At 36.2% G+C, this 27,977-nt stretch overlaps 1 protein-coding gene and 1 pseudogene across 5 annotated transcripts in view; one reads left to right on the top strand and one right to left on the bottom strand.

The window, feature by feature from the left end:
• The window catches only part of KLHL13 (kelch like family member 13), a 198,236-nt gene that overhangs the window by 141,646 nt on the left and 28,613 nt on the right, over window positions 1-27,977 (bottom strand). Inside the window, exon 1 of one of the 5 annotated variants that reach the window (XM_039464095.2) lies at window positions 119-5,400. The exons of the other annotated variants lie outside the window; for them this stretch is intronic. The gene's annotated coding sequence lies outside the window, so the exon portion shown is untranslated. Of the gene's footprint in view, window positions 1-118; window positions 5,401-27,977 lie in introns of those variants that run through there. 5 annotated transcript variants of the gene reach the window in all.
• On the top strand, window positions 5,372-6,280 carry LOC101043449 (serine/threonine-protein phosphatase 2A catalytic subunit beta isoform pseudogene; annotated as a pseudogene).

Below are 27,977 nucleotides of genomic sequence, written 5' to 3'. Positions count from 1 at the left end.
GTATAAACATAAAATACTTGGAAATAAATTTAACAGAAAAAATACAAAATTTATATTCTGGAAACTATAAAACATTGCTGAAAAACAGAATAAGATCTAAATAAATGGGAAAACATACCATGTTCATGGATTGGAAGCCTTGATATTGTTAAGATGGTAATACTTCCCCAAGTGACCTGCAGATTTAACACAATCCTCATCAGAATCTCAACTGACTTCTTTGCAGAAACTGACTAGCTAATTATAAAAGTCATATTTAAGTACTCAAAAGCTACATGTAGCTACTGGGTATTGTATTGGACAGCAAAACCTCACCTGTCCTGGGTGAAAAATTACCTTTTTACCCTTTCAATTAATTTACAGTAGATAATATACTCACTAATAATTATTTATATTAAATTATCTTTGTTCAAATAACTCATGTGATTTTTTTTCTCTAGATTAGACCCTGTTTGATACTATTCAGGTAGTTTCATTATCAAGGCAGCATGGTAATAGGCTCTTAGAAGCTTAATGACATAGGTTCAGCTGTCACTTTCTAGCTGCAGAAGCAAATTACTTCATCTCATTAATTCTCAGAATGTTACTAGGTAAAAATGGGGAGGCAATACCCACTCTCTCAAGTCTGTTGTGAGGATATATGAGAACAGCTGACATATAATCAGTGTTCAATATATTTTACTTTTTTATTCATTTCTTTATTATCAGCTTCCAAGCACTTAAATCTATGTATCTCAGCTACAGCCTCCCAGAGTATTTCTTCCCCTGTCAAAACCACACTGTACTTTGTCCCAGTTCCTTGGGAATTTTTTTCAGCAAAGGTTTATCTTTAAAGGTAATCACAGCAGAATAAAGTTGGAGGACTCACACTTCCCAATTTGAAAACTTACTATAAAGCAGTTGTAATCATAACAGTATGGTGTTGGCACAAGTATAGACATATAGATCAGTGGAATAGAATTGAGAGTCCAGAAATAAAGCCATGTGTCTATGGTTAACTATTTTCCATAAATGTTCCAAGACAGTTCAATGAGGAGAGGAAAGTCTCTTCAACATGTGGTGCTGGCACAACTGGATAGTCACATGCAAAAGAATGAGGTATACACCATATACACATATATTTGCATACACCATATACAAATCTTAACTAAAACGGATCAAAAACCTGTTATAGTTAAAATTCTTAGATGAAAACAAATTTTTATGATCTAACATTTGGCAAAGGATTTTTAGACATGACTCCAAAAGCATGAGCAACAATAGATAATTTGGACTTAATCAAAATGTAAAACTTGTACATCACTGGACATTATCAAAAACGTGAAAAAACCTAAAGATAGGGGAAAATATTTGCAAATCATACATCTGGCAATAAATTATATGTAAGGATCTATAGCAACAACAACAATTTTAAAATGGACGGCTTCCTTTAGGCCCAGTCATCTTCCAGTAACCTGCCAAAATGATGAACATAAAGAGAAAGAGGAGAGGCACTGATACATGTTCTCTAGGCTTTTTAGAAACATGAAGTTGTCCAATGTCAAAATAGCCAGAAGTGAAGATGCCAGGAATCTAACCCAGTCTGATTTTAAAGCCTCTCCATTGCATAGCATTACCACCTTAGCCCTTTAAATTCTGATGTCAGCCCACTGTTTCTCATACTGATATCAATAACTGCAGCTGAAAGTCAACAATTAACACCTTTGATTTGTCTTCTAAATATGAAACTACAGAGTAATATCTCCAGAAATCCCTTCTCCTACTCCCCTCCCTCATTTTGATTTCTCTTACCACACTAATTAATTAAAGTACACCACACTAATTTAGTGCTCTGTCTCTGACAGCTTCCACCTTTCTATTACATCCTCATTTATTTCATTCTACAAATCCACTCGGAGTTCTAAACATCAAGGGCTTCAATAGTTCTCTACTCTTAAATCTGTGGCTAGCATCTTGATCTTTCAAAACAATTACAATCCTTTGCTATCTTGATGAGATATTCTCTCTTCTGGGTTAATAGCTATAGCTCAGTTATGCAAGGTGCCCAAATGAATGCTGGTCATAAAATTATCGCCCAAAATATTTGTTGAGTTTTCCTTTTAAACAGGGTAAATTAAAGCATAATATCTTTCATTATAGCAGAAAGAATTTTACTTTCCAATAATAATCAATTACAAAATGTCACTAAAACAATCTACTGGAAAAGTACCTGAACTTCTGAATATTAAGCCAAACTGTCCCTTTTAATACACAGAATGAAAATGGACAGCATTTTATAATATAATATTTAGAATGAACAAATTTTGCAATAACTTCATCTATTCAAAACACAGTAAAGAAACAAATAAATAAGAGGCCTCAGAGACAGAACAGATACCACAAAGCTCAAGCACAAATGTACATTCATGTTAGTAACTGACACACTACTTAGTCCTTCATGTACAATTCTAAACCTGTTTAGCAAACTAGTTTGGACCATGCAACAAATCAGGAGAGAAGGAGCTGAAGGAAGGCAAACAGGCATGATATAGAAGAAAATGCAAAAGGCTTTTCAAGGAACATAAGAGCACAACAATCAGAATCATATAATGTAGATACAAATAGTTCTGCAAGTCCCAACAGATTCTACAGCATCTCTAACATACTCTACTGTGAGAGCTGTAATGAAAGCCATGAGTCAGCAGGAAAAAATTTAACCAAAGTATTGAAAATAAAAAATACATTGATGTTAAGGAGATAAAATCAGTTATAAATAAAAATATAATAAAATTCCGGAATAGTTCATCGCCTAAGCATTGAAGAAATCTAAAGTTTTAAATGTTACAAGCAGCATCTTCACTTTTCTTCTCATGCTGTTTTCATTAAAAATACAGCAAATCCCCTGAAGCTACATCAACCATCTTAACCCTGCTACTATAGGGAGTACAGTCAATGACATCCATTTTAAGCAATTTGGGGGCTTACAGCAAGGAAATTTCACTTTATATCACTATAGAAGTATATTTTTAATGAAGAAAATTCATTTCAGAGATACAGATTTTATCTAAATCTTCAATACCAGTAGCATAAATAATATAGCAGAGTATGTGCATTAAAATATAACTTCTCTTCCAAGCATCAGGACATGCATATGCACTCCCAACTTGCCTCCAGGTAAGGTGTGCTTCCAGTTCTTGATTCTACCAATGAAATACTCCAAACTCTCTCTCTGGGGCATGCTGACCTACAATATACCAGATGATGACCCTTCCATTCTCAGGGAAGTGGCATTATAGTATAATGGCTAAAAGCACGGACCCTGCAAATAGCTATCATGGTTTTCAATTCTAGCTCTACCACTGAACTGTGTTACCATGAGTACTTAATTACTATCTGTAAAACAGAGACAGAGACAGCATCTAGCACTTAGCATTACCATAAAATGTTGGTAATATGTAATTTATAGCACATCTGCAAAGAATCAGGCACTATACAGGACATTAGGAATATAAAGATAAATGAGGAACAGTCACCACATCCAAAGAGCTCAGTCTCATGAAGAAAACAGACAAAACAGAGCATATAAATGCTATGAAGGTATGTGTGCTACAGCGCTATAGAATACAAAGAAAGAATACTTATCTCAGTATATTCCCAGAGGAGAGGTATACTGTGTCTTACAAGAAGTTATGTAAGCAAATCAAATGTCATAACAATACCTTCTGAGGCACAATGAGGGTTAATCCTTGTGCATCATGTAGACCTGAACGTAAAGTACTATGACTTTGTAATGTGTTATATGCACATTATTCAGCATAAAGGTACTGAAAAAGCCCTACGACCCACAAAAAATAATCCACCAATCAGGCAGCCTGATAGTCCCACAATAAAGGTTCATCTAACAAGTATGCAATTACATCATTTTTGAAAGTGCAAAATACACCTAAAAATTGAAGCAGATGAAAAAAGAACTATTATTTATAGAATTTTTCCACATACCAGATACCTTACATTACTTACTTTACCTAATCCACACAACAACTGAGAGAGGAAAGTATTATTATCCTCATTTTACAGATTTTTAAAAAAAGGAGGCTTCTCAGAGTTTATTAATATGCTCAAGATTGCCATTGCTAAGTGGCTAAGTCATAATTCTAACCTTAAAAATCTGAACTGCAACCATTAAATTATACTGCTATCTTGGTATACTAATATGGGGGTAACACATATTAAGAAGTATCAATCAGTCACTGTATTAGTTTGCTGGGGTTGCCAAAATAATGTACCACAAATTGGGCAGCTTAAACAACAGAATCAACATGTCAGCACAGTTGGTTTCTTCTGGGGTCTGCTGTCCTTGGCTTCCAGATGGCCATTTTCTCCCTGTAATTTCACATGGTCTTCCCTCTGAACTTGCCTGTGTCCTAATCTCTTCTTAAAAGAACATCAGTCACACTGAATTAGAGTCTAACATGAAATACCCTATTTCCACACATCACCACATTCTGAGATACAGTACTGGGAGGGTTGGGACTTCAACATCTGGATTTCAGGAGGACACAATTCAATCCACAACAGTCAAAACTGAAAAGAAAAAGACTCCTCTTCCAAGGGAAAATGGATTCACATTAAGTGTTTTTAAATCATAAATGAAATTTGTGGAGGTTGTATTTTGAGAAATGTAAGCATATACGTTTAGCTAAGAATAGCCAAGGAGTAACTGAGTACTGCCCCCTGAGGAGCATTTTGGAAGTGTGTTGGGTGCTTTTACCACTCACAATTATTGAGAGAAACCACTAGCAATTGCTGGTCAGAGACAAGGATTATGGAATACATGGAGCAGTCCCAAATAATGGAAGAATGGCCTCATACCCCAGAAGAGAGAAATACCCTGCAAGGTGAAACAACACAAAAACATCAGAAACACTGCTATGTATACTAATACAGGTAAGATTTGACAAGAAGTAAAGAGAAAAGCCCAATAATTTAAGGCAGAGTCTTTATGGATACAGAAATGTCAATCAAATAAAGATGCTGTCTCAAAACTAAATTATATATCATTCTATGCACTATATATTAGAGCACTTCCAATTATATATTTGTCAAAAAGAGTTTAGTACAGTAATGCAGTTACTGAAAAAGCAATGAAACTTTGGCAAAAATGTCAGAGGATATTTGAGTCCATTCTTAAAGATTACAAACAAAGTGTTATTAAATTAGTAGAGACACATGAGCCACTGCAGAGTACTGCGGTGAGAGCCAGCGGGCCAGTGCCAGCCTCAGCAGCCACCAGAAGTACACAAGGAACTGGCAGCAGCATGTGCGTGTGGCACGTGTGCAGCAGCAGCACAAGAACAGCACAGAGAGGCAGCCGGCTAGGGCAGGTGGCATCATGGATGAGAAGGTGTTCACCAAGGAGCTGAACGAGTGCAAGCAGCTGTCCAAGTCCCAGGTCAAGAGCCTCTGCGAGAAGGCTAAAGAAATCCTGACAAAAGAATCCAATGCGCAACAGGTTCGATGTCCAGTCACTGTCTGTGGAGATGTGAATGGGCAATTTCATGATCTCATGGAGCTGTTTAGAAGTGGTGGCAAATCACCAGACACAAATTCCTTGTTTATGGGAGATTGTGTTGACAGAAGATATTATTCAGTTGAAACAGTTACACTGCTTGTAGCTCTTAAGGTTCCTTACCATGAATGTATCACCATTCTGCAAGTGAATCATGAGAGCAGACAGATCACACAAGTTTGTTGTTTCTATGATGATTGTTTAAGAAAATATGGAAATGCAAATGTTTGGAATATTTTACAGATTTTTTTGACTATCTTCCTCTCACTGCCTTGGTGGATAGGCAGATCTTCTGTCTACATGGTGGTCTCTCGCCATATATAGATACACTGGATCATATCAGAGCACATGGTTGCTTACAAAAAGTTCCCCATGAGGGTCCAATGTGTAATTTGCTATGGTCAGATCCGGATGACCGTGGTGGTTGGAGTATATCTCCTCGAGGAGCTAGTTACACCTTTGGGCAAGATATTTCTGAGACATTTAATTATGCCAATGGCCTCACTTTGGTGTCTAGAGTTCACCAGCTACTGATGAAGGGATATAACTGGTGTGATGACCAGAATGTAGTAATGATTTTCAGTGCTCCAAACTATTGTTATTATTGTGGTAACCAAGCTGCAATTAATGGAACTTGACAATACTCTAAGATACTCTTTCTTGCAGTCTGACCCAGCACCTCATAGAGGCAAGCCACATGTTACTCATATTACCCCAGACTACTTCCTGTAATGAAATTTTAAACTTGTACAGTATTGCCATGAATCATATATTGACCAAGTGGAAACAGAAAGAGCAACAGTAAATCCAAAGTATCAGAAAATAGTTAATATTCAAAAAACCTGTTTTCACTCAGACCAAAAGATGTGCCATATAAAAATACAAAGCCTCTGGTCATCAACAGCCGTGACCACTTTAGAATGAACCAGTTCATTGCATGCTGAAGTGACATTGTTGGCCAAGAAACCAGTTTCTGGCATAGTGCTATTTGTAGTTACTTTTGCTTTCTCTGAGAGACTGCAGATAATAAGATGTAAACATTAACGCCTAGTGAATACAATTTAACTTTCATTTAGCTATAGCTTCACTCAGCGTGACTATAGATAAGGATAGCAGCAAACAATTATTGGAGCTTAAGGAACATTTTTAAAAAATAAGTACCAAGGCATCCCCTGTACTTGTCAGTTTTGAAATCGTTCTTTTTATTTTCAGGGATACCATTTAATTTAATTACATGATTTGTCTGCACTCAGTTTATTCCCTACTCAAATCTCAGCCCCATGTTCTTTGTTATTGTCAGAACCTGGTGAGTTGGTTTTGAACACAACTGTTTTTTTCCCTTTCCTGTAAGATGATATGACTGCACAAGAGCACTGCAGTGTTTTTCATAACAAACTTGTGAACTAAGAACTGAAAAAAAGAATACAAATTACTTAAATGTTTCAAATTACAAAATTCTACGTGTTAAAAAATGTTTTGTAACACTAAGAAACACACACTGTAAAAACCCATTTTGAAAGTATTTATTTGCTGATTCTGTTATTTTTCTATCTTTTTTGTATACAAACATCTACTACCCCATCTTCTCCATAGCTTTCTGTTTTATGGTTTCTCTTTCTAATCCATCCTCTCTATATCTCATCACCTAGAGAAGGATTCGGTCATCAAGGTCTTTTGAGGTACCAGGACCCTAAACTATGCCTTAAGGTGGTAGTATTTCAAAATAGGAAATATGTTTTCTCTGATACCTCATCAGCATCTTGTTCTCTATCACAACATAAGGAATTATTTTTGTCACTACCCTTAACACTATGGCCCAGGTCATTTGGGTCATTTGTGAGAATATCATACTTCCTCATTTTCTTCATTTTGAGAGCCTGTAATTTGTCATGACATGTTTTCTCGGCTTCAAGTATTTCCTTCTTTCTCTTATTATGTACAAACAAGTCTTGTCTTTGGTTACTTATTCTAACATTTTTATTTTATAATCCACATGTATCACTGATTTTTCATTTTCTAGAGCTTTCTATACAGTATTACTTTCTTACTTCTCATAAGCCTGAACTTATTCTTTAGAAGTAAAGTACAAGCTTCACTTCCAAGATTAGGCTACAGGCATAAAGAAAGAAATTTTTTTAAAAAGAAGATGATGAAGAAGTAGGTACAAGCATTCACTACTTCACTATATCTTCTAGTACAGTTAGGCCCTCACAGTCATATCCTGAAATATATACAGTTTTATTATACATTATATTTATTCTCTATATTATAATCATAGTATTATGATTTTGTTATATGTATATAAGTAGGTCATATTATATATAAATTCTATTTCCCATTAATTAAATAAACTGTTACAAAATATTTAAAAGGGTAAGGTGGAGATCTGATAGTGTTGAAAGCCACATATGGTGACTTACAGAGACCTGAACCAAGAGAACACGGAAACTGTCCCCAAATCTGGTCAAAAGGAAAAAAAAAAAAAAAATGTTCTTTTCTACTGGTCCTCTGACTAAACAGCACATGGAACTAAGAAACTGTAGAGAAGAAATTGGAAGCAAAGAAGAAGTAAAAGAAAAAAATAGAGAAGTGGTTTATAAGAAACCAAATAATTAACTGTGAATATGCAAAACTGACTCCTGATAATGCTTTTAGATCTAACCTAACAGCAGCCTAGCATTGGGGTTGATTAAGGGTTGATCTAAATAGATATGAAAAGAGACTAGTTAGAATTTCAATCCTGAAAGACTGCCAATAAACTGGATTTGACAAATAGATCAGTTCATTAAATCCACATAACATGCTCACCACTACAGTAAAATTTGGTTGTGCATCAACTAACCTGTATATGTGCTGAACTTTAGAGGAATGGGAAAAGGGAATCAAGAAATCAGAGAGAATAAAAGGTCAAAAGATCACAGTACCAAGAGTTTTTAGCTTCAGAAGAAGAAAACTATGTCACTAATAAGCTCCCATACTGTCTCCAAGATTACCAATGAGAAAAACATTAAAGGTACTGAAATGAACTACAGAGGACAACTGGTTCAACCCATTAACTCTAAGTGGCTTCATTTTTCCTATGCTGAGCCAATATATGGCCCAGTAACTCAGGGTTCCCTTTTTTTAAATTGAGCCAAGATCATGCCATTGAGCTCCAGTCTGGGCAACGAGGGGGTTACTTTTAATTAGGTACTTTCAGAACAGAAATGCTGAGAGCAGTTTGGTCAAAACTCTTTATGTTTGATACTTAAAGTATGTCATTCTATATTAGTTTGTCCCTAGAAAAGATACCTTGTAAAGGAATAGCCAAACTATTAAAGAACTAAAATAGCATGATTTTGGTTCCTCCTTTTATGCCCTAAAGGGTAGCAGCAATGTGAACTCTGAAATATCTAGCTCATCTTCATCGCAAATTCCTCTATTTCAAAAAGGTCATTGTGAATTCTTAATAAAGCATTAAGCTAGATTTACTTTATATTAAATTAATTTGAAGTCATGAGCCACATTTGCTCAGAATACTGACAAAGAGAGCACAGTCTTAGTTTCTGCTAAAGTCTTAGTGCATATTCTTCACCATGCAGAGACAAAAATTATTATAGTTATTTAGCAATTACAACCTAGCAGCTGTTATACAATTTTTCAGATAAGTCTGAAGTTACAATAAACCAAATAATTGTTCATTTTAATTGTATTGGACAGGGCCATTTAGGTTGATAAATTAGAATGTAAACCATCATTAACTCACAGGTAAAATTTACAAATATTTGAAGGATAATTTTACCTCTACATCATTAATACCAGACAATTTAGATTGTTTTATGTAGCTATTACATAAAGTATTTATGTTATAAAATTTGTCTTTAACAATAATTTCTAAAGCATATATTTTTTTGATATTTCACATTAAAAATGTGTTTTTGAAAAATAACAAGTTTCAAGTAGACAAACATGGAAAACTTAAAATACTGCCTTGTACTATTTAGTCAGTCTTTGCTTTCCTCTTTCTGTTTGTTCAGACTGAAAAAGAAAGGTCAGCTTCCCCTTTTTCCCTCCAATTCCCAATTTAGCAGGCATTAATGTTTAGAATATAAGGTTAAAAAACATTTCTCTCCAAACTGAAGAAGCCACAGCTATTTTTAAATATTGATTTATCACTGTAATGACCTCTAAAAAAATCCATGGGCTTAAGTGACTAACATTAGATAACTGATATGACTCTCTTTTTGCTCAAGATACGGAGAAATAATTATCACATGTTTGACACTGAGACTGCCTTAAGTATACAGACAAAAAATTTAACTTAATAGCTTCTGTATGGTCCTACTTATAACCTCTTTTAGTAAAGTTTGATAAATATACTTTCATGCCCCCAAACAGTAGAGTGTAGAGAGAAGAGACTCTGGAATCACAGACTTGAGCTTAAATGCTAGCCTCACTACATATTCACTAGCTGTTTTCTATGAGTTTTAATTTCTTCACTGGTTCTGGAATAATAATGCCTACTTCTCAAAGGGTGACTATAAGGTCTGAATAAAATAAAATATGTTAAGTGACAGACTAGGCAGAAACACAATAAATGTTGGTTTTATACCTTCCCTTCCCTGCAACTTGGAATTTTAATATATCTAAATGAAAACTCTTCAGAAGTAATTTTGTAATACATGTATAATATTTTAAATATTAATTTTCTTTAGCCTATAACACCTTCATTTGCTGGATCCAAGATGTTTAGTATGTGGATGACTGCCATCTTTGAAAATAAAGAGTACTCTGTGATCAATATATTTTGACTAAATTTCAATGTGTTATATAAATGTAATTATTTTTAACATGATATAAATAAAAGAATAGTCATCTTTTGATGACAGTGTGACTGTTCTAGGTTTGTGTACCCCTAGTTTTTATTTTTTTAATATACAATGAACGTTTTATAAACTTCTATATTCTGAAAACCAAATTAATTAAAATTCATTTTTTTAAAAGGTAAATGTATAACAACCAGCACTTTGTGAACTTGCAGTAGACCCAACACTCTTCTCAGTCTCTGAGAACTGCATAGCATATACCCGCAAGGTAAACATGGGTTGTTCTTTTTGATCTAACTACCTTTGGGCCAAGCTGATTAGACCAAAACTGGAACGTGTCCTAAACTAATTATATATACTATCTCTCCTGGGAACTGGAGCAGAGCAATTCTAGTCTAGCTAGAAGTAATCCCAAGGTCCCAGGACAGCCATATGCACAGAGAATCAGAGAAAGCCAGTCTTCAGAAAGAAAGAGGTGTAAAGAACTCACATAAAAAGAAACAGAGCCAATGTAGCCTGGAACACAGATGATACAAGAAGCAAGAATATCTTCCAAGATTACTGAGCCCTTCTAGCTTCCTACCCTTGGCCTCCCTAGGCCCCATTAGGCTAGAGCAAGCTCCAGGGTGTTTCTGTTTCATAGAAGTAAAAGAAACTTGACTAAGACAGGAATAGGAAATGAAACACAAATACTGAAGAGTTATAGCTCCTCCAGGGCTAGACATCGCTATTTTAACAGATACTAAAATTCTACACCATCACAATAAGTTCCTTTTATTACTCCATTTACTGTTATTTTCTGACAACACAGCTGATATTATCTAAAAATTTGTACAGTCATAACAAAAATTAAATTGTGTTTAGAGAAAAACCGAGTAGAATTGTTACAAAGCAGACAGAAAAGGGTAATGACAGGTAATATTTATTTAGTAGTAGAGGTGGTGATGATTGTGAGCTCCAATTCAGGAAAACAGTTAAGCCAGTATGTTTTTTAAATGATCTGGACCCAGTCATGAGACATGAAAACTGTTTAGTGGGTCAGGACAAGCATTTATTTTTAATGAAACAGAACTACAGGGCAAAAGTAGTAAGCATAAATATTGGTAAGTATTCTTTCATGAAACTATTTGCTCCAGATTCTACATACTTTAAGTCCCTAAATTATGAAATCAACTATAGTTCTAACTTTTGGCCAGGGTCAAAAGAGCTTAAATGTCACTAAAAATCCCATGCTTCCAAAATACCAACTGGAGGCAATAGCTCCTAGTAATACATTTCCATAGCATATTTATTTTACAAGTTAAACAAATGAAAGTATTCCTAGCAAATACATCTTTACTTGCTTTAAGTTAACTCAAAGTGAATCACAGATCTAAATTTAAAAAAATAATAATAATAGGTGGGGCACAGGCAGGCAGATCACCTGAGATCAAGAGTTTGAGACCATCCTGACCAGCATGGAGAAACTCTGTCTCTACGAAAAATACAAAATTAGCCAGGCATGGTGGCACATGCCTGTAATCCCAGCTACTTGGGAGACTGAGGCAGGAGAATCGCTTGAACCTGGGAGGTGGAGATTGCGGTGAGCTGAGATCATGCCATTGCACTCCAGCCTGGGCAAGAGGAGTGCAACTGTCTCTAAAAATATATATATAAAATATCTTTTCTTCCACAAGTTTTATATATATAATATATATTTATATTTATATATTATAGAAATACATATATTGTATATATTTAAATATAAATATTTACATATATATATATACACATATATATATATATATATATATATATAAAACTTCTGGAAGAAAAGATAGAAGAAAATCATCAGGATCTTAGGTTAGTAAAGATCTTGTAGCTATGATATGGAAAACATGATCCATGAAAGAAAAACCTGACAAAATGATCTTTATCAAAATTAAAATATTTTGTTGTGAGAAAGACTACCAAGAAAATGAAAAGACAAACCATAAACCAGGAAAAAAAAATTGCAACCCACATATCTGATGAAAGATATACATTCAGAATCTATAAAAACAATTACAACTCTACAATGAAAGACAATCCAGTATTTTTTACCTTAATGGGCAAAAATCTGAACACATACTCAAAGATATATGTAATAACCAATAAACATATGGAAAGATGCTCAAAATTATTAGTCATTAGGTTCATGCCCATGAACACAATGAGACAATTCTTTATTCTTCCCATTGGTATATACATAGAGAGTTGTGGGGGTTCAGTCAGGATGGTGGGAGAGACTGAAAAATTATACTAGTTGCAAACCTTCTTAGAAGGCTGGAAGGTTTTTGCAGAAGCCTTGGGAAAGAGGTTATGGCTGAAGACAGCCTAATCTCCTTTCCTTGTGCAAATAACATAGAGTAGATACAAAGGAATGTAAGGGAGTTTATCTAAATAAGTTGTTTACTCATGTGGTCCTAAAACTAACCTTTAATCATTCACAAGCTGATTCAGGCTCTCTTAAGGCGAGGGCAACCAGGTTTGTTACCCACAAATGATGTTTGCTTTAGGCCTCTAGTGGTGCTGACTCAAAGGCTTTGTCATGTAATGTGTGCTGAAAAAGGCTGGCAAGGCCAGTGTGTAGGGCCAGTGGCTGCTAACTCTCTCTGCCATGTCTGTGGCCATGGACCCCTAGCCTGCTCTTTCACTGTATTCTGTGTTTGAGTGCATTTGTTATCCCTTGCTGGGTCGGAGTCTGCAGGTCGGACCCTGACAGAGAGTTTCCAATAGTTTCTCATAAGTACGGTCATGAGTTACTTAACAATGGGGATAAGTTCTCAGAAATGTGTCATTAGGTGATTTCATCATTATGCAAACATCATAGAACATACTTACACAAACCTAGATGATATAGCCTATTATATACACCCAGGTTATATAGTATATCATATTGCTCACAGGCTACAAACCTGTAATACATGTGACTGTACTGAATACTGCAGGTGACTATAACATAATGGTCAGTATTTGTGTATCTAAGCATATCTAAACACAGAAAACATGCAGTAAAAATATGATATAAAAGATTAAAAATGGTACACCTGTATAGGGCACTTAGCATGAATAGAGCCTGCAGGACTGGAGGTTGGTTGCTCTGAGTGAGTCAGTGAGTGGTGAGTGAATGTGAAGGCCTAGGACATTACTCTACACTGCTATAGACTTTGTCAGTGCTGTACACTTAGGTACACTAAATTTATGAAAACATTTCTCTTTCTTCATTAATAACCTTAGCTTACTGTAACTTTTTTACTTTACACCCTTTTTACTATTTTTTGAACATTTTGTCTCTTTTCTAATAATTTAGCTTAAAACACAAACATATTATACAGCTGTAAAATATATTATTTCTTTATATCCATATTCTATAATCTATTTTTAAAATTTTTATTTTTTTTAACTTTTCAAATTTTTTTAGCTGAGACAAAAGCACACACATCATTAGCTCAGGCCTACACAGGGCCAGGATAATCAATACCACTGTCTTTCACCTCCACATCTTATCCCACTGGAAGGTCTTCAGGGGCAGTAATGTGGGAGTTGTCATCTCCTATGATGATAATGCCTTCTTCTGGAATACCTTCTGAAGGACTTGCCTGAAGCTGTTTACAGTTAGCTTTTTGTATACATAGAAGAAATACACTCTAAAATAACACTAGAAAGTATAATAAATATATAAACCAGTAATGTAGTTATTTATTATCATTATCAAGTATTAAGCACTACAGGTAGTACTCGACTTACTACCACGGTCGGGACCGCGGAATGGTCCTAACACGATTTGGTCGTAAGTTGAGTAGGCTATATGTACAGTTGAAATGGTGCACACAGAGATGGTAGTGCTGCCAGAAGCTGGTCTGCACTGTCGTACGCCCAGCTGGGCAACATTTTTGCTGCCAGACATGGAGCAGTCATGGCTAGCGATTGTGGTCGTAAAGTCGAATGGTTGTAAGTTGTATAGGTTGTAAGTCGATCAATACCTGTATATATAACTGTATTGCTATACCTTTATACCACTAGAAGCAGCACAGTGGGGTCGTTTATACCAGCCTCACCACAAACATGTGAAGAATGCTTTGCACTACCAAACTAGGAGAGATGTGACTTCACTAGGCAATGGGAATTTTTTGGCTCCATTATAATCATATGGGACCACCATTCTGTAGGCAGTTCATCACAGGCCGAAAGGTTATGTGACACATGACTATAATATTGCATAAGCATTCTTATTTATACAACTTTGCACGTACACACACACACACACACACACACAATTTCTGTTGGATCCAGTCTTCAGAACAGTATCACTAGAAAAGTGCAATGAAGAGAGAGCAAGATGGCCAACTAGAAGCCCCTAGCCTCCTCTCTTCCATAAAAACAAGGAAAACAACAAATAAACAGCTATATTTTAATGAAAATAACTAATGGAGAACACCAGGGTACATCAAATGAGTAACACAAACCTTGGTGACCACAGAAACTCAGGAGAGTACATAAAGAATGGAAGTAAATACTAGGACTCCATCACCCCATCCGCCATGAGAGATCACCTGGGAACCAGAAGGAACTTCTCTCTATGGTTAAAAGGTAGGCAAGAAGATCCCAGCAGCCCCCATCCACACTTCGGATACCTACAGTCCTCACTACTGGGGTCCCCTGCAGTTCTCACTAGCTCTAAGCTCAGCTGAGGGAGCTGCCCAGAGACCACAAAGCTATTGTCCTCCTCAGATAAGAAACCAACACTGTGCCCCACCCCAAGGGGCCCACAGGGCTACTGCACTGAAAACTAATGCTAGAGTATGTCTTGCTCCAGGATGACTATGAGTAGTCACAGCACATCTTCCCTGAGACTAAACTGTCCTCAAAACACCCCTGCTTAGTGGCCCTATACTTCAAGCCCAGCTGTGAACAATTGCCCCTTCCCTGTGCAGCCAAGCAATGGTGAGACTGCTCCATCCACTCCTTCCCCCATCCACTCAGGCAGAGTTGAGGCCGTGCAGTCCCTCCTGGGGAACCCATGCTTTGGCAGAACAGCTCCATCTTCTCTCAGCCATGCCTGCACTCTGTCCCTAGGACCTAAGCTGAATCTGCTCACTGCTGCTGAGCAAACAGTGCTTTGGTGGAGCCCTGCATCCTGGAGAAAACAGGTGTGCCTGGGTAACCCAGAAGAGTCACACACACACACACACACACACACACACACACACACACACACACCTCTCTCTCTCTCTCTCTCTCTCTCTCTCTCTCTCTCTCTCTCTCTCACCTGAACTGAAAATTGCCCCCCTTGGAGGTTGGTGCCTTCACTGAGCTGAGCAACTGCACATCCCTTCAGGAGATATTACAGAAAAAAAGCATTGTTACCATAGGAAATGACAGCTCCATGCATGTTATTGCCCTGAAGACCTTCCAGTAGGATAAGATGTGTAAGTGGAAGGCAGTGAAATTGATTATCCTAACCTGTGTAGGCCCAGGCTTATGTATATGTTTGTGTCTTTGTTTTTAACAAAAAAGTTTAAAATGTAAAAAAAAATAAATCAATAACAATCTTAAAAATAGAAAAAGGCTATGCTAAAAGCCCAGACTTAACCATTATACAATATACCCATGTAACAAAACGCACTTGCACCCCTTACATTTATACAAATAAAAAACAATATCAATCCTTCCAGTTCATGAAAGAAAAAATGCTTATATAAAGAAATTATATGTATATATATAAATAATATACATGAATATAAAGAAAGAATTTTTGTATAGCTGTGCAATATATTTTGTTTCAAGCTAAATGTCATTGAAAAAAGAGGCAAAAAGTTTTTTTAAAAAGTTACAATAAGTTAAGGTTAATTTATTATTGAAGAAAAAATATTTTCATAAATTTAGTAGAGCCTAAATGTACAGTGTTTATAGTCAATAGTGGTGTACAATAATGTCCTAGGCATTCACATTCTCTTCTCACTGACTAACACCCATAACAACTTTCAGTCCTCCAAGCTCCATTCATGATAAGTGCCTTATGCAGGTGTACCATTTTTTATCTATTATATCATATTTTAATCGTACCTTTTCTGTGGTTAGCTATATTTAGATATACAAATACTGATCATTATGTTACAACTGCCTATAGTATTCAGTACAATCATGTGCACTACAGGTTTGTAGCCTGTGAGCAATAAGCTATACCATATAGTCTAGGTGTGTAGTAGACTATATCACATACATTTGTGTAAGTACACTCTATGATATTCACATAATGACAAAATTGCCTAAGGATGCAATTCTCAGAACGTATACCTGTCATTAAGTGATGCATGCTGTGTAAGCATTTAAGGCTACAAATTTTCCTGTAAGTTTTGCTTACACTGCACCTTACACATTTTACTATGCAATGTTTGTTATTGCTCAGTTTTAAGTAGTTTGCATTTCTATTAGGATTCCTTTGACCCTATGTGTTGTTTAAAAATGTTTTTCAATATCCAAACATGGCTATTTTTAGTTATTTGTTTCTTATTTTAGCATAATTTCATAGTAATCAGAGAATATACTCTAACTTTCATTCCTACGACTATTTGTTGAGACTTGTTTGATGGCCTAGTATATGGTCAATTTTAATAAATGCTCTGTACTTGTGAAAAGACATTTTCTCCACTTGCTAAAATATTCTATGTATATTCAATAAACTAAGCTTGATAATTGTATTCAAATTATGTATAACCATACTAGATTTGTTGTCTGCTTGTTCTATCAGTTACTAAGATAGGTGGTTTAAAATTGTCCATTCTAATTGGTAGATTTGTCATTTTCTTGTTGTTCAGTTTTGCTTTATGTATTCTGAAGCTATGCAATAGGTCCACAAAAGTTTAGAATTGCTTTCTCTTCCTGATGAATTGAAGCCTTTATCATGATGTGGTCAAATGGAGAAAGAGGCTGGGAATAGTGGCACACACCTGTAATCCCAGCACTTTGGGAGGCCAAGGCAGGAAGACACTCAAGCCCAGGAGTTTGAGACTAGCCTGGACAACATAGTGAGACCCCATAACTCCAAAAATTTAAAAATTAGCCAAGTGTGGTGGCATATGCCTCTAGTCCTAGCTATTCAGGAGGCTGAGGTGAAAGAATCACTTGAGCCCTGTAGGTCAAGGCTTCAGTGAACCAAGACTATGCCACTGCACTGTCACCGGGGTGACAGAGTAAGACCCTGTCTCAAGAAAAAAAGCAACCCACAAATGAAGAAAGAAGTCCTCACTCCCTCTATTTCTCCCTTCTCCCCTGTATTAGTCTGCTTTCATGCTGCTGATAAAGACACACCTGAGACTGAGCAAGTTACAATATAAAGAGGTTTAATGGACTTACAGCTCCACATGACTGGGGAAGCCTCATAATCATGGCAGAGGGCAAGGAGGAGCAAGTCACATCTTACATGGATGGCAGCAGGCAAAAAGAGAGCTTGTGCAGGGAAACTCCCCCTTATATAAAATCATATCTCTTGAGACTTATTCACTATTATGAGAGCAGCATGAGAAAAACCTGCCCCCATGATTCAATTTCCTCCCACCAAGTCCCTCCCACAACACATGAGAATTCAAGATGAGATTTGGGTGGGGACACAGGCAAACCATATCATCCCCCAGTATCATCCTCTCTACATACACCTGGCTGTGGATATGATAGTAGATTGAAATTTCAGCCCTATCTGTACTAGGATTTTCTGTTAACTGTATTTGCAATACAAATATAGAATATAACAATAGAAAGTCATAGAAGAATTAAGGAATAATTCTGAAAGTTGTGGGAAGGGGTGTTTGAAAAAGAATGGTTAAACATTCTAACGATATAAAGTTGGCTACCCAGACTTTATGTCCAGTTTACTTTTATAACTTTTACTCACTTCTACCAGTCATAACTATCCATTTCTCTTCCTTGCCAGTAATTGTCATGTTAGCCTGCCTCTATTCCACCCTGTTATATCTGTCAGAGAAGTCACTCTAGATCAAATAATTATGTTTCAAAGCTGGGAGGGACCTTAAAAGATTTTATTATCTTCTTACCCTTAACATACTTTATAAATGAGCTAACTAGGGTCCTCATAGCTAATTTGTAGCAGAGTAGAGATGAGAAAGAGTGTCTCTCCTTTCTGACTCCTTGTCCTATTTTTTTTCCTGCTTTTTTCCATTTTAGTTGCTCATTATAGTCACAGACTTTGCGATCTGCTGACTTACTGGAATGTTCTACCTACATAAACTGTTACAAAACTGTTTGTTTCTTCTTAGGAGTCTCCTTGATGTGAAGGGTCACTATGACCTTAACAGAAATGTGGGTTCTACCTAAGGGTTTGTTTATGAAGTAAAATCTTCAACCATAAATCTGTCAGCCCTTGTAGACTGAGAAAAAGCTGGTTCTCATAAGGGTCCAGAATCTCTTTTAATACATATTTATGAGTCTGACCTGGCAGCAGACATTCATGTGCATTTCACCTAGTGTAATAAATGTGTTGGCCTCATCCTGCTGTGGGGGCTCCACCTGCATTTTTCTTAGTAAATCGCATTTTCTACACTTATCATGCAAACTGCCAGGAAATTTTCCATGTTCCCACTCCTTTGTATTATGCCACTGCTTTCTGTATGAGCTGGCTGGAGCAAGATAGGGTAAATACCACGTCTTTCAAGCATGTCACTGAACTTATGACCACAGCAAACATTTTCCACTGGTGATTTTGTAGGAACTTATTGTCAAGTTGTAAACTCCATGTAAAATCTCTGTGCCCATAATTATCATCTGGGCATAGAGATTTTGCATAGAGCTTACAACTTGACAATAAGTTTGAAAACCGGACCTACAGTAAAGTCATTTTTTATTCAATGCCACCGACTCCCAAATTGTTCACTATAAAAATTTGATAAGATTTTCTTGGGTTTGTGAGGTTGCTTGTCTTTCTTTTCCCATCCCAACATGTACACATTTAATCATTCCTCTGCAAGTTTTCCCTTCCTTTCCAGAGAGTCACTAATTATATTGAGAGTTACTGATAGAATGCACTACACATACGAATAGTATTAGGGGAAAGAATACATTGAGAACTACTGGTTCAGCCCATTCAGATTGGAAAATTGTTTAGATAGCCTGTGAGGCTTTTTGACTCAGTATCTCTGATCATTGCTCTTTTCCCAAGCTCAATACACTACAGTTAATATTCTTGTGTCTATAAAGCCTCCAAGAGGTGATAAAGGTCAATTTCAGTCTTTGTTAGACAACATGTATGGGTTAACTAGGCAAAGTGGGGAAGGGAGTGGGCATTCCAGGCTGAAGGAGTCACATAAGGGAAATAAAACATTAACTAGAGCAGAGAACAGTTTGTTTGCTGTTTGTGGAAGATGATGAGAATCAGCAAGTGACCAGGTCCATACTAAAAGGTTTATGTGTAACTCAAAAAAAGGTCTTTTTATATAGTGATGATACTGGGAAGCCACTGAAATACTTTTAAGTAAGAGTTACTTCAGAATAGCATTAGCAGTATTTCTCAGGATGCAGTTTGTTGAATAAACTGAATGAAGGCAAGTCCTGAAATCAGTGGATCAATTAGAAAACTGATAGAGTAATTCAAACTTAAGAGTCCAAACTTAGAAAAAAGAGAGGAGGGATGAACTGAAAGCTATTGAAAGATTTCACTACTTGAATGGAGGCAAGAGTGAAAAGTGGGGAAGAATAAACGATAAAGCTCAGGTTTCTGGCTTACAATACTTGGTGGAAGACCTGTCATTCCCAGTGCCATAGAATACAAGAGGAAGGGGGAGAGGAAGAAGAAAATCATGTAGGATATGATGAGGAGTTAAAATTCTGGGCAGGTTAAAATCAAGGCACTGTGTGCCATCCAAGTTATCTAGTAGACACAAAGGGCTTAAAAAATAAATTTTGTGCCAGGCATGGTTGCTCATGCTGGTAATCCCAGCACTTTGGGAGGCTGAGGCAGATGGATCACGAGGTTAGAAGATTGAGAACATCCTGGACAACATGGTGAAACCCTGTTTCTACTAAAACATAAAAAATTAGCCAGGTGTGGTGGCATATGCCTGTAATCCCAGCTACTCCAGAGGCTAAGGCAGGAGAATCTCTTGAATCCAGGAGGTGGAGCTTGCAGTGAGCCAGATCACGCCTTTGCACTCCCACCTGGAGACAGAGCAAGACTCTGTCTCAAAAAAATAAATAAATAAAAATAAATTTTGTTATGTGTGGTTTTTTATCACAATTTTAAAATAAACATTACAAAATTTATTTTAGAAGTCATCGGCAAACAGGTGGTAATTGAAACCAAGGGGATGTGTGAAAGTGACTGCCCAAGGAGGGTATATAAAATGAGAAGGGAAGAAAAATGAGACAGGGTTAAAGAAACTACCAACATCATAACTAGAGGCATGCAGAGGAAGAGATCTATAAGAGTGATGGGAGGAAACCAGGAGACCAGGAGCCAGTGTATTTAGGAATCTGAAGAAAAAAATGCTTTAACCAGTGGTCATCACTCTCATGCTTCAGAGATACCAGGTAAAAATGGACTGAACTTGTTGATTGGCTTGGATTTAGCTACCATAGCTTCTTGGTGACCATGGCTGGTGACAGCAGTTTCACATACACATTATTTTGTAGCTATGCTTTTAGCAGTACTCTTCACTGGAGACATGTTTTCATCATCCAAAGTACCTAACACTAATAATAAGCACTCAATTCATATTTGTTGAATTAATAAATTTCAATCTGATCTTTCTTATTATCAGGGCTGGGTATGCTTTACCAAAAGTTCATTATTTTTTCTCTAGTGTAATAGTTTGCCAGATTCTATTTCTGTGTCATAAGATACTTGTGGAAAAAACTGTTTTTAAATACTTCATTAAAATAGTTAAGACAGTTTCTTTTTTGTCTAAGTGAAAGTGGGTTTATTAAGAAAGCAAAGGAATAAAGAATTGCTACTCCATAGGCAGAACAGCCCAGTTTCAATTTTGTTTATTTCAGCATTAGTGATTATTAATATTTATACTTTATTTTACAACAGTTTTGTTTCTTCTATTTCTTCTGCCTTAATAAGGTTAAACTGCAGTTTCAGTTGAGGTCACTGGTGCCTTATTTAGAAAGAGTAGCATAAGAAGAGAATGTTGTAATGTGTTCCAGGATTGAGGTTTATTTTGAAATTAATTCTTCTGAGAGATTTTTTTTAAATGTGACTGAATGTAACAAAATTAACCAATCACAAGATAAACTATTATACACAATTGGGATTTATCTGCAACTTTAAAATAACTTGTAATTTTTTTGGTTATGTGGTCACAACAGTTTCTAAAGCATTATCATTTAGTTAGCCCTTTCCAGGAATTTGTTTAGCATGCCTTAGATAAAACTGCTTCCTTTTTAAGGAGGTGTCTCCCGCTATAGTCATTGCATTGGGAGCAGGACTGGGAAGAAGAGACTTGTGGAGCAGTTTATAGAGAAAAATGGGTGTAATGGTTAATTTATATGTCAACTTGGTTGACAAAAACTTTGGTCAACCATTATTCTAGATGTTTCTGAGTAAAGTAAGTTACTTTGCATAAAGTAGGTCATCCTTCCTAATGTTGGTGAGTCTCATCCAATCATTTGAAGGCCTTAATAGAGAAAAGACTGCTCCTTTCCTGCCCCCCATCCCCAAATAAGAAGACTGCCTTTGGCTGGGGCTTCAACATTCACTGTTCCCTGGGTCTCCAGCCTGTAGGTTTCCACAGTTCTCTCTCTCTCTCTCTCTCTCTCTCTCTCTCTCTCTCTCTCTCTCACACACACACACACACACACACACACACCCTCCTTCAACTCCTGCCCCTTGATAGATAATCTCCTAATGGTTCCATTTCTCTCTGAACAACCCCAATTAACACAAGGAGAAACATGCTTTTGCTTTGTTATTGTATTTTGCTTTCCACACCCACCTCTGTGTTTCCTCTTGGCTTGGCGCTTTCTGGAATTATATGGCACACTTGATTATGGCTGAACTTCAGTGAAAGTGCTAAGATTTTACAGTATAGCAAGGAATACTGCTAGCTGGTGTAGTGGATCTCCAATGCACTAGGCTAGGCACTTTAAGAGTTTACAACTAGAAATGATCAAACGTCTATATGAGACAATGCCAAATGTGATCAATTCTATAAAAGACAGTTAAGCAGCATGCAGTGGAAATCCACAAAAAGCAATGACTTCTGCTTGGGTGAATGAGGACATTTGGGGCTGGTCCTTAAGGATGGATGAAGTTTAAATTATTGCCTTGTTGTGGAAGGGTATAGGAGTATAAAAGTTATTCCAAAACGAGGGAGCATGGTGAGAAAAGGCCTGGGACCAGGTAAGGAGGGGGTGCATCATGAATAAGGAAAGATGTTACACATTATGTGCCAGTATTTTGTGGGGAGCACTCACCAAGGAGATATGCTCAGAATTAAACAAGCCCTAGAAAGGAGACAGCCTGCTGTTTTCTCTCAGCAGCCATGGAACACAAATGTGTACAAATACATATTTACATGTATTCTGTTTTCTTCCAACGAAGTTGCTTCTGGTTGGGGGCACCACAACCTTGCCATATAACTTGACCTGTTCTACTATCTGGGACTGATTTTTACCTGCCGGTTAAGTGTCATTCAGGGAGACAATGAACCTTGGCATCTGACAATCCCTGCTTCACAATTGTGTTCATGGTCACAAGGGCTTGCAGCTTCATGCAAACACTTACTCTTTGCTAGTGAGGCATTCTTTTGCAATAATTCAACATGAGATGACATATATAAAAGTGCCTTAAAAACTCTAAAGTAAGGCCGGGCGCAGTGGCTCAAGCCTGTAATCCCAGCACTTTGGGAGGTCGAGGCGGGTGGATCATGACATCAAGAGATCGAGACCATCCTGGTCAATATGGTGAAACCCCGTCTCTACTAAAAAAAAAAAAAAAAAAAAAAAAAAAAAAAAAAAAAAAAAAAAAAACTCTAAAGTAATGTACAGATGCAGACATTATTGTAAGTTTTTTTTTTTTTTTTTTTCTAAAAACAGTGGATATTATGTGAATGTCATATTCAAGTTTTTGAGCAAGGGTCTTACTCTAACTTTCTGCAATTAAATATCTGTGTAACAACTCTTGTTTTAAAAGTTACTTTTGGGGCCGGGAAAAGTGGCTCCCGCCTATAATACCAGCACTTTGGAAGGCTGAGGCAGGCGGATCACGAGGTCAAGAAATCAAGACTATCCTTGCCAGCATGGTGAAACCCCATCTCTACTAAAAATACAAAAATTAGCTGGGCGTGGTAGCACACACCTGCAGTCCCAGCTACTTGGGAGGCTGAGATTGGAGAATCGCTTGAACCTGGGAGGCTGAGGTTGCAGTGAGCCAAGATCACACCACTGCACTCCGGCTTGAGTGACAGAGCAAGACTCCATTTAAAAAAAAAAAAGTTACTTTTATTTTTGAATTGGCCATTTTTGAACCTCTTTCAAAGGACTGAATTAATAGAGGTGGCAGAAGGGGCTCCTCATAGTTCAGTGTCACTTATAGCAGTCTGTTGGCAAGTCTGTATTTCATAATCACAAATAGCGGTCCAATTTATTTATAATATAAATCACATGGGTTTAATACTAAACATTTTAATTAGGTTTATTGAGGTGTAATTTACATATAGAAAATTCACACTTTTTAGGTGTATGGCTGAGTTTTGACAAACATATAATAGTCGTAACTATAACCACAATCAAGATACAATCTAGAAAAATTACATCACTGTCCAAATTTCCTTGATGTGGAATCACCCACTTTCCTCACTCCCATTCCCCAGCAAGCACTGATTTGTTTTCTATCCCTATAATTTTGCCTTTTCCAGATGTCATATAAATGGAATCGTGATCTATTTAGCCTTCATGAGTCTGACCCCTTTTAGCTGATTACCACTAACGCCTTTGAGATTCATTGAAAGTTTTGTATGTATCAGTACTTTGTTCCTTTTTACTGTTGGGTAGTGTTTTTTGGTGTACATATACCACTGTTCATCCAGTCATCAGTTGAAAAACACTCAGGCTATTTTCAGTTTACAGCAATTATAAATAAAGCTGCCATAAACATTTGTATACATATTTTTCTGAGAACATAAGCTTTTATTTGTCTAGGGTAAATACCCTGGAATGAGATTGCTGGATCATATGTTAAGTATATGTTTAACTTTGTAAGAAACTGCCAAATTATTTCAGGGTAGCCGTATCATTTTGTACTTCCATCAGCAATGTATGGGAGTTTTAGTTGCTCACAATCTTGCCAGCACCTTGGTATTGTCAGTTAGGTATTCTTTTAATTTTAGACATTCTAGTCGGTACCTAGGGGTATCTCATATTTTATTGCAGGTAAATTATACCACAGTAAAATTGATCATCTAAAGATAAAAGACAATCAACAAAGAAGGATAAAATACTAGTAACACACAAAAGTGACTAAGAATAAAAATTCAAAGGAGAAAAAGAATTCACAAAATTCAAAAGAAAAGCACGAAAAGGGCAAACAATTTGAAATTACAAATTTGCAGAAGAAGAAATATGAATAACCAAGAAGCACAAGAAAAGATTCAGCCTCTCTAGCTAAATACCAGGACATACAATAAGATTTAAAAATATATAGGAAGTCTAGCCAGAGTAATCATGAAACAGAAGAAATAAAAGGCATCCAAATATGAAAAGAAGAAGTTAAACTATCCCTCTTTGCTGATGATATAATTATATTATTAAAATACTCTAAAAACTCCACCAAAATGCTACTAGAACTGATAAACCATTTTGTCAAGATTTCAGGATACAAAAGCAATGTACAAAAATCAGTAACTGCCTTTCTATACACCAATAACACCCAGGCTAAAAGTCAAATCAAGAATCCAATCCTATTTACAACAATCACAAAGAAAACAAAATACCTAGGAACACAGAGAACCAAAAAGGTAAAAGATCTCTACAAGAAGAACTATAAAACACTGCTGAAAGAAATGAAAGACGATACAAATAAATGGAAAAACATTCCATGCTCACAGATTGGAAGAATCAATATTGTTAAAATGGCTATACTATCCAAAGCAATTTATAGATTAAATGCTATTCCTGTGCAACTACCAACATTATTCTTCACAGAATTAGAAAAAACTATTCTAAAATTCATATGGAACAAAAAAAGACTGCGAATAGCCAAGGCAAAGAGAGAAAGGAAGAAAGTCAGAAGTATCACACTACCTGACTTCAAATTATACTATAAGGCTATATGACCAAAATAGCATAGTACTGGTACAAAAGCAGACACATAGACTAATGGAACAGAATAGAAAACACAGAAATAAAGTCACACACCTACAACCATCAGATCTTTGACAAGGCCAACAAATACAAGCAATAGGAAAAAGACTCCCTATTCAATAAACAGTGCTGGGATAATTGGCTAGCCATAGGCAGATGAATGAAACTGGACACTTGCCTTTCACCATATATAAAAATAAGTCAAGATGGATTAAAAATTTAAGAACTCAAACTATAAAAAGTATAAAAGAAAACCTATGAATACCCTTTTCAACATCAGCCTGGGCAAAGAGTTTTTGGATAAGTCCCCAAAAGCAATTGCAGCAAAAACAAAAATTGACAAATGAGACCTAAGTAAACCAAAGAGCTTCAGCACAGCAAAAGAAACTATCAACAAGCAGACAACCTACAGAATGGGAGAAAATATTTGCAAACTATGCATTCAACAAATGTCTATTATCCAGAATCTATAAGTAACTTAAACAAATCAGCCAGCAAGAAACAACCGTATTTAAAAAATGGGCAAAGGACATAAACAGATACTTCTCAAAAGACATACAAGCAGCCAACAAGCATATGAAAAAAATGCTCATCACTAATCATCAGAGAAATGCAAATCAAACCCACAATGAGAAACCCTCTTGAACCAGTCAGAATGGCTCTTATTAAAAAGTAAAAGAACAACAGATGTCAGCGAGGCTACAGAGAAAAGGGAACACTTATATACTATTGGTGGGAATGTAAATTAGTTCAGCCAAACTGTGGAAAGCAGTTTGGAGATTTCTCAAAGAACTTAAAACAGAACTACCATTTGATCTGGCAATCCCATTCCTGGGTACATACTCAAAGGAAATTAGATCATTATACCAATAATACCACACATTTGTATGTTCATCATCATGCTATTCATAATAGCAAAAACATGGAATCAAGTTAGTGCCCATCAATGGTGAGCAGGATAAAGAAAATGTGGTACATATACAGCAAGGAGTATTATACAGCCATAAAAAAGAATAAAATCATGTCCTTTGCAGCAACGTAGATGCAGCTAGAGCCCATAATCACAAGTGAATTAACACAGAGACAGAAAACTAAATGCCACATATTATTACTTATAAGTGGGAACTAAACATTGAACACATATGGACATAAATATGAAAACAATAGACAATGCAAACTACTAGAGGGGTGAGGGACAGAGTGGGGCATGAGTTGAAAAGGTACCTATTGGGTCTTGTGCTCACTACCTGGATGCAATATACCCATGTAACAAATCTGCATATGTACACCCTGTATCTAAAATAACAGTTCAAAATATGTTTAAATACTCCCTAGCAAGAATAAATTATTTTTCTCTATATACAATTGTGTGCACACTTGTGCCAAAAATAGTCCATCACATATGCCAAAGGGGTGGTCATACAGCTAAATCCATTCATCATGGGAACATAGCTTTTGAAACAATTTGTCAATATCTATAAAAATATGAATACAAATAACCACTTATTGCAGTGATTTTTATTTTTTGGTTTTTAAAATTGATACATAATTAGATATATTTTTAGGGTACACATATTTTGATACAAGCATACAATGTGCAGTGATCAAATCTGGGTAACTGAGTTATCTATCACCTCAAACATTTGTCATTTCGTTATTCTGCGAACATTTTGAATCTGCTAGCTATTTTGAAATATTCAATAAATTATTGTTAACTACAGTCATCCTATTGTGCTATTAAACACTAGAACTTATTCTTCCTATTTAACTGCATGTTGGTACACATTAACCAACCTCTCTTCATTCCTCCTACTACCTTTCCTAACCTCTAGTAACCATCATTCTTTTCTCTACCTCCGTGAAGTCAAGTTTTACATGCCTGTAATATTTGTCTTTCCAAGCCTGGCTTATTTCACTCAACATAATGACCCCCAGTTCCATTCATGATGCTACAAATGACAGGATTTAATTCTTTTTAAAGCTGAATAGTATTCCATTGTGTGTGTGTGTGTGTGTGTGTGTGTGTGTGTGTGTGTGTATAAACACATTTTCTATTTTCTTTATCCAGTCATCCCTTGACAGACACTTAGGTTGATTTCATATCCTGGCTATTGTGAATAGTGTTGCAATAAACATGGGAGTGCAGATACTTCTTCAATATGCTTATGTTTCTTCTTTTGAATATACAGTAGGCAATGAGATTGTTATATCACATGGGAAATCTATTTAGATTTTTTAGGAATCTTCACACTATTTTCCATAATGGCTGTACTAATTCAGAACTCCTA

Source organism: Saimiri boliviensis, chromosome X (assembly GCF_048565385.1).
Source record: "Saimiri boliviensis isolate mSaiBol1 chromosome X, mSaiBol1.pri, whole genome shotgun sequence".
In the NCBI taxonomy this organism is placed as follows: Eukaryota; Metazoa; Chordata; class Mammalia; order Primates; family Cebidae; genus Saimiri; species Saimiri boliviensis.
Note: the sequence above shows the minus strand (reverse complement) of the source record. Positions and strands in the feature narration are given on the sequence as shown.